We start from the raw sequence: 13,782 nt of genomic DNA on the forward strand, positions 1-13,782 counted from the left end.
AGGGTGGAAGATCCAACCCCGAAAGTAGGACATCGTCAATTTTTAAACGCCAAGATTGTAAAAATTTTCTACTTGTTGATCTTCTTGCATAGTTAGATTAATGAGTGTTTTAAGATTGTGTACCTGACTACCAACGAATTTTGGTTCATAGGTATCACGAAGTTGGGTCCAAATGGAATTTGCAGTGGTTTGCATGCGAACACTCTGTTTTTGGGCATCATCCATATGAAGTAGAAGTTCAAGATGCGTGGTCAAGTCGCGCTCCTCCCACAATTTAACATCATTAGTCAATTGGGGATCTGTCCGATCAGGACAAGGTGTATTTCCATCGACAATATCGAGGAGCTCCTGTTTTTGTAGGATGATCTCCATCGTCATGTGCCATGGGTGATAATTCCTGTCGCTGAGTTTGTCGATTTTATAGGTTCGCGTTGATGTCGACGCTTGTGCCATGGTGATCAAGCATGGGCGCAGTTCGACCACGCGATGCTTGTATGGATTTCACAACTTGGTTATTGATACCATGTAGTAAATCATATGCAAGCTCTCTCTGATGAGAATACACACAGAGGCACGAACTAACTTTTTTATTATCATACTGTATATTTGTACATAATGATACGGCGCTTGTTTGGCTGCCGCTTGACGTTTCACATAAATAATTAATACGCGATTAATTGAATCGCGTCAATTGCTTGTGTTAGTCTTGATTTCATCAGTTGATGAGATTGTAGGCGACGACAATGCCTTTAGACATGACCATATATGTTACAATAAAAACATTTAGGACAGCCCTGTGCCTCTCTATCTGGGAGAGACCTGTGATTAGGAAATTGGACATTTTGCACATCTATGTCCATGGGTGTGGATAAAGCAGGTCTCTTTAAGTATCATGGCTTCAATAGCATAAAAGATCATTACATGGCCATCCTCTTCATATCACAAGTCTTTAAGTATCATGGCTTGCCAACATCAATAGTGTTGGATAGAGATCCTAGAATGACTAGCAATTTTTGGAAGGGTCTCTTTGAGAACTTCATTACAAAACTCAATTTCTCCTAGGCCTATCACCCACAAATCGATAGCCAGAGTGAGATAGCAAACTCCAAAATCCTTGATCTACTAAAAGCCTATGTAACAAAGGTAGATTAATGATCCCAATGGGAGAAGCCAAAAAGGAGGGGGCATAGACAGACTCATCTTGCTTGGAAAAGGTCCCATAAGCTCAGGAAGTTCAAGGAGGGTACCAAGAACATTACCTTCATCACGTATGATGGGACTTTTGGTGCAACAAGGTGTTAGCCTTCATACAACAATTTGATGTCTCTTTTAGAGATGAAGGTTGCACTGAATCCTCTAAACTTTGCAATGTTGCCATGAATTTTCAAAAGTTGGCTAGGCAATGGTGGGCAAGTATGTGAGCAAATGTAATGGCTCCAAAGTCTTGGAGGGCGCTAAGGACCGCTATTCTCAAGCAATTCCTTTCAAGTGAAGCTAATATAAGGTTCTCACAGAATGGAGAGGCCTTAAAATGATGCCCTATGAGTCTATCAATAAGTATATAGAGAAGCTTTGGGACTTACATCTCAAAACTATTGTCTATAAAAGAATAGACTTTGTGGAGCAAAGGCAACAATATTGTGTGGGGCTACCGGATGAAATGAGCGAGTACATCAAATCACAATGGCCTCGCCCTATCTCAGAAATCATACACCATTCCATTGTTGCCTCTAAGATTAACTTCCAAAATCATGGGACTAAAAAGAACAATAAGTCCATGGAAGTTAAGGAGGACAACAGCAAAGGCAAGAGTAACCCCGAGGGAAACTCCAATAAAAAGTCTAAGGAGAAGGAGTTTTCAAAGGAAGGAATCAATTGTCCAACAAAGAGCTTGAATGCTATAGAAATGACAACAAATGCTTTAAGTGTGGGGAACAAGGTCATGTCTATAGGGCATACCCCCAAAGGAATGCACACAATGCACCACCTAGGGCTTCCTTAATGGAGCTTCCACAAGAGGATAGTCATTGCAAAGGATCACCACTCTCCTATGTCTGGGGTAAGGTGAGGGATCATGATGCATTTATACTTTTTGATCTTGTCTCCACTCACAACTTCATCTCTTATGAGATGGCTGCCAAGCTAGGAGTGCAGTCTTTTGAAATGGGTGAAGTCATCAAAGCAGATGGAGCCTTCAAAGGGCAAGATGTTCCAATCACTCCACTGATTGGAAAGCTAAGGCTTTATATCTAAATCTATGTGAACAAAGAAGACTTCTTCATATCACCTCTCAAGCATAAGGAAGTGATCTTGGGAGCCCCATGGTTTACATGTAGGGCAGCTGTTATGAAATTTCTCAAAAGGGAGGTCACTATCATGCATAGAGGAAAGCAAATGGTGATAGGCACTAGTGCTATGGGATACTCTATCCCTCTTGTAGATACTTTGGATTTTGATAGATCAATCAAGAGTTCCATTTCCACTTACATGATTTTTTTCAAGGATGATAAATGTGACTCTAAGGATTTGTCTAAAATGAATAAGGAACTAGAGCTATCTCTATTCCTAAATGAATATCAAGATATATTCATAGATGACATCCCGAGGGAGATACCTCCCAAAAGAGGTGATGATGATCATCTAATTGAACTTACCCCAGGAAGTTCACCTCTTATTAACAAGCCTCCCTATAGAGTTTCTCAAACTCAACAAGAGGAGATCATGAGGCAAGTAAACTAGTTGGTAAAGAAGGGCATGGTGAGGCTTAGTTCATCTCCATTTTGCTCTCCATTTCTATTAGTGAAAAAGAAGGATGGCACATATCGCATGTGTGTTGAGTATAGAGCACTTAATAGACTAACGGTCAAGAATAGATTTCCTATGCCCAGGATAGAAGATCTATTCAATAAGTTACAAGGATCTATCTACTTTAGTAGAATAGATCTTAAGAGTGGCTATCATCAAATAAGGATAGTCAAAAAAGATATTCACAAGACTACTTTTAGGACCACCTTTGATCTATATAAATATCTTGTTATGCCTTTTGCACTAACCAATGCACCAGCCACTTTCAATTACATAATGCAGAAAATATTTTGGCCTCATCACCATTTCATGGGAGTGTTCTTGATGATATCATTATCTAATACAAATCTCTACTAGAGCATAAGGAGAACTTAAAGGTAATGTTTCAAGCCTTGAGAGATAATATGCTTTATATTAATCAAAATAAAAGTAAATTTTTCTTCCAAGAAATTCAATATCCAGGCCATATTATCTCTAAGGGTGGAATCTGTATGGATCCAACCAAGTTAGAGGTAATAAAAGGATGGCATGAGCCAAAGAACTTACATGAATAAAGAAGCCTTATTGGTATGTGTGCATACTATAGATGCTTCATTGAGAAGTTCTCAGTTATTGCGGGGCCACTTCATGACCTAACTAAGAAGAATGTCAAATATGTGTGGACTCCCAACAAAGAGCAACAAGCTTTTGCTACCTTATAGCAAAAGCTAATCTTTCAACTAGTGCTCATATTGTTGAACCTCTCAAAGCCATTTGAGGTCCAATGTGATGCTTGTGGTGATTACCTTGGAGCAATTTTACTCCAAGAAGGGCATGCCATAGCAGATGAAAGTAGGAGGTTGAATACCATTGAGAGAGAATTATGAATATATGAAAAAGAGCTCTTAGTTGTCCTACGTGCTCTAGCCGTATGGAAGCATTGCCTCTTGGGGACTACTTTCATCTTGTAAATGGATCACCAAAGGCTCAAGTATTTCATGACCCAAACCAAGCTCTCCAACAAGCAAATGAGGTGGGCAAATTTTCTTTCACAGTTTAGTTTTCATATTGCTCACATTCCTGACAAACACAATCAAGTGGCCGATGCACTCTCACGTAGGCCAAAAGTAAATGCAGTGTCTATAGCTACTCACAATGGTCTATCTCTTATGATAGATGAGTATGCTAGTGACCTTGATTTTATGGATACAATTGCACTAGGGAAGAAACAAGAGCCATTTACTCTTCAAGATGGCTATCTTCTAAATGGCAATAGGCTATGTGTGACCAAATCACTTTGTGAGAAGTGTATGAATCACATGCTCCCCCTTATGCGGGGCATAGGAGTATCCAAACGACTCTACGAGCACTAGATATGTATTTTTTTTGGCCTTCTATGAAAAGAGACATACAAAGCTATGTCTCCCAATGCATAGTATTCCAAGAAGACAAAGTATGGCAAAGGGAAGTGACCTAGTTTTATTCAATCATTGCCCATTCTTGATGCACCATGGGAGAGTATATCCGTGGATTTTATCTTTGGATCTCTCCAAGGAAATATGGACATATGGACTATAGTTGATGGGTTTAGAAAGCAAGCACATTTTATACCTGTCAAAAAGACTATAAAATATCATTACATGGCCATCCTCTTCATATCACAAGTCTTTAAGTATCATGGCTTGCCAACATCAATAGTGTTGGATAGAGATCCTAGAATGACCAGCAATTTTTGGAAGGGTCTCTTTGAGAACTTCATTACAAAACTCAATTTCTCCTAGGCCTATCACCCACAAACCGATGGCCAGAGTGAGATAGCAAACTCCAAAATCCTTGATCTACTAAAAGCCTATGTAACAAAGGTAGATTAATGATCCCAATGGGAGAAGTATTTACCTCTAGTAGAGTATGCATACAATAACATTGTACATACTTCTATTGGGAATGCTCCCTTTGAGATAATAGAGGGTAGATCTAAATCTACCATACTTCTTAAAACACATGGGAAGATTTTTGCTACGGATGAGTATATCATAAACCTCAAAGAATCTTTTGAAAATATTAAGGAGGCAATACTCATCTCCTAGCAAAATCAGAAGGCTACTCCTAATAAGCACAGAAGAGCCTTGATCTTCAAAGAAAATGATTGGGTATTGTTAAAGTTTCCTAAAGCTTGCCTTAGAGGCATACTTCAAGCAAGAATCCTACTGGCATCAAAAGTATTATGCTAAGGTAGCAAAAAGATACTATGGCCCATTCCAAATATTAAAGCCCATAAATGAAATGGCATATAGGCTTAAGTTACCCAATCATTGGCTCATTCACAATGCCTTTCGTGTGAGCCTCATTAAGCCATATAAAAGAGAGCCACTAAAGGAATTAGTCATAGAAGAACCACAAGAGTTCGAAGGTCTAGAGGAGGTATTCTAACCCAAGTCCATCCTGCATCACACAAGAACAAGGTATTGAGAAATGGTAAGACTATATGTTATTAGCTAATGAAGTTTAAGAATTATCCCTTTCAGGATGCTAGGTGGATGCAAGGCATCCAAGCAAAGGATTCTCAACACCTTGACAAAGCTTACAACGACTCAATTGAGTAAACGCATTCTTTTGCACAGTGCTATGATATTTTAAGATGTTTTTTTTCATGAAAATGTTTAAGTATGCATACTTAGGAATCATGCTTGCAGGAACCAAGTAGACTTAGTCACTCTACTTTAGACTAAAGTGAAGACACGCTTACAGCAACTGGCTTTCCTAAGTACCAAATAGATTAGTCATCCATTTTGGAATGATGTCTTACTTAAAGAACAAAGGACTAAAACTGGTGGCATGCTTGCGGTAGGTAAGTCTCCCAAGCACCAAATGGACTCGTCATCCATTTTGTAATGATGCTTACAAGTTAAATGAAAAATGACTATATTAAAGACATGCTTGTGGTAGCTCATTCTCCCAAGCACCAAATGGACTAGTCATCCATTTTAGAATGATGTCAAGATGGGTAAAAAGGGATCGTCTACCCACTATGAAAAATGGACTAATGAGAAAGATTTTACCTCTCTACCTCATAGTCGAGGAAGTCAAGGATGACTATGATTTCGAGGGAGAGGGAATGTCATGAAAATTAATATTTGACACTCCTAAATGATTTTTCCATTTTAAGTTGGCCACTTAGTATGAGAAAATAAGAAGGGAACTAAGGTCAAATTATTAAATGTGCTAAGGGTTATCTCCAACAAGGATTACATGGGAGATAGTCCACCAAGAAAAAAGTAAATTAAGTTTGAAAAACCTTTAGGTAAGCTTTGAAATATATTCTAGAGAGTAGCTCTAACAAGGAAATTCTTATCAAAAGAGCTTAAGAATGGCAAGCTAGGGGGCTGCTAGCTTGAGGAGGTAAGTAGTTCAAGATAGAGGCCTAGTTACTTGATTTTCTAAGTAGCTCAAGCTAGGGGGTAGCTTAAGCAAGGAGGCTGCTTAGTCATAATTTATTTTTTTTTAAAGGAAAATATTTATTTAATTAAGCACCTTCTTTTTTAAGCCTAATAATGAGGTGGTGTGCTACCTCATGCACACCTCAAGCCTAATAATGAGGATTCAAGTGCCTCTTTCTAAATCCATGTATGGCAAGAGATTGACTCACCTAAACTAGTAATGATCCTAAAGTTCTCAAAATTAAGATTGTATTGTGGAATACACTTGTTCTCTGTTCCACCTGCCCTACGACTGTGATTGTGTTTCTCTTATATAACCTGTGTACAACTTTCCTTTCCAAGACCATGCGTTCAACATGCCGAGACTCAATCTGTTACAATTGCCAGTCTTGATGGGCATAGTTGGTGGACACGTCAGGGCTTGACTTAGTAGGATCTGTTAGTAGGAGTACTACACCTCCCCCCTAAGGTCTAAAAGGGATCTGTTCTGAATGGAAAGGCTTCACGCGGATTACGTGGGCAGTGGTGATGGACTTGTTAGAGATTCGTTGTAGGTGATAAGTGTTGGAGCGGAGCTTTTGGAGGAGTTTGTACGGTCCCAGCCAATGATGTATTAGAGATTCGCTGAGCCCTTTGCGACGGAGTGGGTAGTATAGAAGGACATGTTCTCCCTCTTTGTATGTGACTACCATGCGGCCATCATCGTAAGCCTTTTTCTGTCGTTGTTGTGCCCGCTGAAGATTCTGAAGCAATGCACTGCGGAGTAAGGGTTGCACTCTCTATAGGTGATGTAACCAGTCCACTGCATCTACTTTCACCGGCTAGATTTTGACATACTGCAGATCAGGTGGTAGTAGGCGAGGATCGCGCCCATACAATCCTCTGAAAGGGCTGACTCATGTTGATGATTGGACGGATGTGTTGTATGCATGAACGACATATGGAAGAACCTGGTCCCAATCCTAATGTAGGGGTTCTACAAAAGTTGCAATCATTTGTTTAAGAGTGCGGTTCATCCTCTCAATGAGTCCATTGGTTTGTAGATGATATGGTGACGTGAAAAGCTGCTGAATGCCCAGTGCTTGTGTGAGGACTTGTAAAACTTCGGCTCTAAATTGTGGACCTTGATCTGATAAAAGTTGGAGAGGACACCGATGGCTGAAAATGAGCTTGTGTAGGAGAGCAGACGCAACTGTTTGAGCACAGACATCGGGAAGAGCTATAGCTTCACGCCATGTGTCAAGTTTCGGTGATCACCAATATATAGTGATTACCTTGTGAAGAAATGGGGAAAGGTCCCATGAAATCCCAGCCAACTAATTCAAAGGGTTCCTGTGCCAGGATAGGGGATAAGTGACCTGGTTTGTCAGAAGGTGTTTTGATGGCTTGACAAATTGGACAGTGTTGTATGAAATGTGAGATGGGTTGACGCATTTTGGGCCAATAATAGTGTTGCCGAAGCTGGAAGCTTGGCTAGAACCTTATGGAACCCCAAATGTCCCGACATTGGATGACTGTGATAATAGGCCAAATACTGAGGGCGTAAGGCAGCAGGTACATAGACACGAGGCTCTTGCCCAGGGCAAGAATAGTACAAGACATGATCTATAACTATAAATTGTTTGTGAGATGGTGTAAAATTCCTGGACTGAACACAATGAGTGATGTTTTTGATATCTGGGTCTTGTTGTTGAAGAAGAGCTGCCATCTAAGGTAGGCTAACTGGTAGTTCGACAGGGTTGGGTGAAAACTGAGTGGCTTGTAGCTCAGCACGAGACAACCCATCTGCGGCATAGTTTGAAGATCCACACGATTAATTGAATCGCGTCAATTGCTTGTGTTAGTCTTGATTTCATCAGTTGATGAGATTGTAGGCGACGACAATGCCTTTAGACATGACCATATATGTTACAATAAAAACATTTAGGACGGCCCTATGCGTCTCTATCTAGGAGAGACTTGCAATTAGGAAATTGGACATTTTGCACATCTATGTCCATGGGTGTGGATAAAGTGGGTGTAATTGGGATATTGTTGGAGGACAAAGTTGGCAGAGGCTATACCTGGTCATTCATCGTTGCACCTTCAATAGTACGCTGAGCAATTTGAATCGCCGCATGAAAGTTGGTAGGGCCTTGGTCCCGTACACGACGGGAGATGTCATGGCGTAGACGTGGCCAGAGGTAAAACAACTTCATTTCTTCTCACATGGTAGGGTCTACCCTCAAAAGAAGCTGCTTAATCTTGACACCAAATTGGGCGATTGGTTCATGCTGTTGTTGACACAAAGCGTTCAGTTGTTGAAGAGCAGTTTGAGTGACATCTTTATGAGCGAAGTTTTGGATTAATAGCGACTTCACCAATCTGCCTTGACACTCTCTGATTGCTATATAAACCAGGTGGCAACAACACCTTCGAACAGTGTGCGGGACTCTAGGGCACGACAATGATCAGCCATTGATGATAACTGGCTATGCTATCAAAATGGTCTAGCCAGGTGAGCACATCTTCAGTGGGCAACCCTAAGAATGGTTTTGGGCGTATCTTGGGGTCCGGTTGATGAGTCTTGGCCACTTGTGTGGAGAGATAACTGATGAGCGACTGATTTGTGTGATTGACATGTGCTAAGAGTGTGGAAAGTGCATGGAACATCTGTTCTGTAGCGAAGGGTTGTGAAGAAAATTCGGGATGCATGGCAGCATCCTCGTATTGAGGAGAACTTGGTTGATGTCTAGGGGACATGGGGTGACTCATTGTGAAGGCTACGCTAAGCTCAAAGATGGCTGAAAAATCAGACCTGTGTCTGCTAAGAAGTGGTATTGCTGTGTGCCCATCAACTCCACCAATGTGGAATACACTTGTTCTCTATTCCACCTGCCCTACGACAGTGGCTGTGTTTCTCTTATATAACCTGCGTACAACTTTCCAAGACCATGCGTAGAGCATGCCAAGACTCAATTTGTTACAACTGCCAGTCTTGCTAGGCTTAGTTGGACACATCAGGGCTCGACTTAGTAGGATCTTTTAGTAGGAGTACTAAAGTATAACAATTTCTTTTTAAAATTTTGTCAAATATTTCTGGATTGTCGGCTCGACTAGGAGGATTGTCAAGTCGCATGTGAATGGGGCTCAATTTAGGCCAAGGTTAAATTAAATAAAATTAGAACAAGCCAATCTCCAAAAGTTAAGGCATAGTCACGTAGCCGTAAATTGCATGACGATTGGTGGTTCGATGGTCACTAAAGCTGAGGTTGAGAGAAGGTGGCGAGCTCCCATGGAGAGGATAACCACTTGCCTACCCAAATCCAAACTGAGATGCCGCCATGCTCGAACGCGTAGCCAGCTCTGGAGGCACCGCCATGCATGGCGATACTCAGGTTGGCATTCAATTGCCTCAGCCATGCACACGCACCCACCTAGAGTCCTTAGCCTATATAAGGCTTCATCTAGGTGTGTGTGAGGAGGAAGGAGAGACCTGGCAAACTGCTCGTTGGTAACGATCCCAAAGTTCTCAAAATTAAGACTTTATAATAATTTATTTTAAAAATTTTGTCGAAAATTTCTGAATCATTGGCTCAACTAAGAGGATTGTCAAATCGCGTGTGAATGGGGTTCAATGTAGGCAGGCTAAGGCTAAATTAAATAAAATTAGAATAAGCAATCTCCAGCAAGTTAAGGAGGCGTAGTCACGTAGCCATAAATTGCATGACGATTGGTGGTTTGATGGCCACTAAACCTAAAGTCGGGAGAAGGTGGCGAGCTCCCGTGGTTATCCAGGTGGCGAGCTCCCGTGGAGAGGATAACCACCTGCCTACCCAAACCCAAACTGAGACACCGCCATGCTCGAATGCGCAGCCAGCTCTAGAGGCGCCGCCATGCAGGGCGACACTCATGTTGGCACTCGACTGCCCCAGCCATGCACACGCACCCACCTTGAGTTCTCAACCTATATTAGGCTTCATCTAGGTGTGTGTGAGGAGGAAGGAGAGGCCTGGCGAACTGCTGGGACCAGCAGCTCAGTCCACTTGGGTCTGTCGAGAGCAAGCTGACCAGAGGAGGAGGCCTGGACACGAGTTGGGAGGGCAGACGAGGGTGGCAAAGAGAAAGAGAAGCGAAGGAGGGGACGCGCTCTCATGGGATGGTAGGAGGCGCAGGTTGCAGCCTCTTCGGTTATTTGCCAGAGGGTGGAACTGAAGAGAGGACGATGTAAGGTGGAGCTGAGGCTGATTGGGCTGATTGGGAGGAGGCTCGCGTGAGCGGAAGGGTGGCGCCAAGAGGAGAGTCGGTTGGTTGCTGGTTGAAGTCGATGGCAAGAAGCGGAGACAGGAAAGGGCTTAAGTGTAGGGGCGTGAGTATATACTGGCCAGAGGTGTCGATTGTGACCAGTTACCCTACTTTGCTATATGCACACTCGGGCTCTAATTCTACTGCGCAACCTGATGAGAGCCAAAACCTAGTTGGCTGGCTGGTGAGGGTCGGTGGAGCATGATTTGAGGAGGAAGCCTGGCTGGCTACTGGTGAGGTGCTTATTGAATCTTGCTGGCTGAGGCCAAGGGAACAAGAGAAGAGTTGAATTGATGACCAGAGGATGAAGGGGAGGCTAGGCGTGAGCTGAGGGGGCCGTGTGTGGGCTGACAAGAGGAGGAGTGATAGGAGCTAGCGAGCGAGGTTGAAAGTGATTGAGACCGGATCAGGGTGACGATTAGGAGGAGGCGCAAGTGGGAGAGGGAGGGGAGTAGACCGGCTGAGTTTCCTAGTAGCCAAGGAGAGTGCAACGAGGTTGGCCTGCTAGAAACAAAGACTCATCGGCCAGTGGCATGAGGGCTTGGCGGGTGGAGGCTGAAGCTCAGCTGGTGAGGCTGTAGACTGAGACCGAGCAAGAGGCAGAGCTCTCATGAGCTGAAAGTTGGCTAAAGGCAAGGGAGAGAGGGAGGAAAGAACCGGAGTGCAAAGAAGCTATACGCCCTCAATAGTTGATCCATATTCATCCTATACTCCATTCGAGATAATTGGTATACTACTTGGGGTCACCTCCGGATACGCCTTTAGTTTCTACGTGTGGCCACCTCCAACATGGTTCATCGGAACACGCACGGTCTGACGAGATGGGGCAAGTATACGGGTCACGCAAATTAGATTGCATGATTGTTGATACATCACAAAAAGGGAGGTATGAATTACAGTTCAGTTCTCTGCATATGCATGGTCGCATGGTTAATAACAAAGTTGTTTTGAATACGCTCCCAACTGCAATTGAACTCTCTAATATAATGAGGATTTCTTGTGTTTTGACCCTCAGCTTGACGTAGCATGAAATTACCACTTAAAATCTAAACATGGTAATTGAAATAATCACCAGTATGACTTGGCTAGGTATGGACCGATATATTCATTCAAGAGTTATTAAGTACGCATGCTTAAATCATTGCATGAATTAGGCTCCTACCAAAGGCTAGTTTATACTCATGGATATCAAATACAATAGTGAGCTCATTTAACACCCAAGACCTCTCATGGAAGTCAATTTATTTGTCCAAATTAATGCTTGTGTTTAGGTCATTTATGACTATGCTAGTATTGGCTAATCTGGCACTTGCAATCATGAGGTACTCTCATGGAAGTCCATGTTAGCTCCAACTTAGATACCTTAGGAACAACAATAATCTAATTGTAGTTAAGTTACGATGGTTTATAATATAGGAAACATGGTTTGATAGGCTAAAGTCGACTCAGATGGTTTTGATTGAGTCGAACCTCAAAGTTAGCTTAATTTCTTAGCTCCAAAAGATAGTTTTATATGTACTAAACCTTGTTGGTGTAGGTGGATTAAAGACAAGTTGTATGGAATTAAGTGTGATTAATTGTTAATTGTATGATGAAAGATTGCAAAAAGATTGCAAATGAAACTGGTTGAATGAACCTATGAACCTTATATTAAGGAATCATTATTTTAATTGTTGCAATAATGTGTTATAGTAATTAGGAGACACACCGAACCTTGGGTGTGTGTGGGGTGGAAAGCGGGGATCGGCCTCGAGCCGATCGTCGAATGGGTGGACCCGAGATGGTATGGGTGCTTTTTCCCACTTGTTGCATAGCAATCTAGGACGTTATAGGAATTAATTCTTCCCGACCTTAGGGAATTCAATGGGAAGCTGTGCCTTGCTTGACAGGGAAAAAAGCATACATTGATGAACTGAGGTTCTAGTGCTATCCTCAAGGGCTCACAAGGTGGTTGTGCCTCACATAATCAAATGAGGAAAAAAGCGTCTATGGGTTACTAAGGGTAGCTGGCTAATAGGAGACCATCCTAGTTGCATAATTTCCATGGTTCACTATAACGTCTAACCAATCTGCTAGAAAGCAACATCGTGAAGGATTAGTCGAACCATGCCGAGGACCCGAGTGTAGGTCGGTGAAACCTCACACCTACCATACTCACCTACTTGCCTCTTGTGGTCACATCACTCTAGCATGTGAAGGCTCTAATGCTATTGGTTAGCATGCAAGGAGAGCCAATGACAATGAAGCATCACATGGCTTCGTATCCAAGAGCTAGTGCTTATTGCAATGCTATTGGCTAGCCTCCCTCAAGGGCCAATAGGAAACAAGCCTCTCACAAGCATTCTCATTACTCACACCAATAAAAGGAGTGATGCTATTGGCTGGCCCAATAGGAGGTCCAATAGCATTTGGAAAAGCACTCAAGGGGCCCAACAGCATGCAAGGGCAAGAATAGCAAGCATTTTTGAGTGTGAAAGGAGGGTAAATACACCAAAATTTACATGCCCAAATCTCATTCCTCATTCTCTCATGCACAAACTCAAGATTCTCCAGTCAAGTGAGCAAAGGAGAAGCAAGGAGGAGGCCTACACCAACAACTCTTGGCTATAGAAGTGCAAATCCAAGCAAGAGCCATTCTCAATGAATGTCTCTCTCTCTCTCTCTCTCTCTCTCTCTCTCTCTCTCTCTCTCTCTCATATTATTCTATTATGCTATGCTAAGCTCATAGAGAGTGAATAAGGAAGGAGATACACTTTCTTGTATAGGTATTTTCTTCCTCCTCTCCATTTACCTCTCTCCTTGTAGCTCTCTCCACCGTTGAAGTTGTTTGAGGCCTTGAGAGGGAGGCCCCATCAATTGAGGTGTGGAGCTTGCCGTCTCCACAATGTCAATGTTGAGAAGAAACACAATTGCATTGTAAACAAGTCTCTCACTATGGGAGAATCTATAATGCAAATGCCTCTTGGAGGGGGGAACGACTCCACATAAATCCGGTCCTCAAATGTTCTCACTATTTCTTTCTCTCATTGCTATGTGTTCACAATTGTTAAGCTAGTTTAGTGCAAAGTTCTTGAGTAGGTTCCAACCATGCAATATACTCCTCTCTTGGAATGAACATGCTTAATGCACTCCTCTCTTTCCCTTTCTCATTATTTTTCTTTATGAACCAAGTGTAGACCCACCTCAAATGCAGACCTGTGAAATGCAGACCTGGGCCACTCAAACATAGACCTCTAAAACGCAAGACCCCAACATGAAATATGATCGTAAGTCCTAC

At 42.4% G+C, this 13,782-nt stretch overlaps 1 pseudogene; it reads right to left on the reverse strand.

Moving 5' to 3' along the window:
* Window positions 1-662: 662 nt before the first annotated feature.
* Window positions 663-8,975, reverse strand: LOC148017689 (uncharacterized; annotated as a pseudogene).
* Window positions 8,976-13,782: the final 4,807 nt, after the last annotated feature.

This window comes from Lygodium microphyllum, chromosome 21, assembly GCF_053477565.2.
Source record: "Lygodium microphyllum isolate KBCC chromosome 21, Lygodium_microphyllum_v1.1.10, whole genome shotgun sequence".
Lineage (NCBI taxonomy): Eukaryota > Viridiplantae > Streptophyta > Polypodiopsida > Schizaeales > Lygodiaceae > Lygodium > Lygodium microphyllum.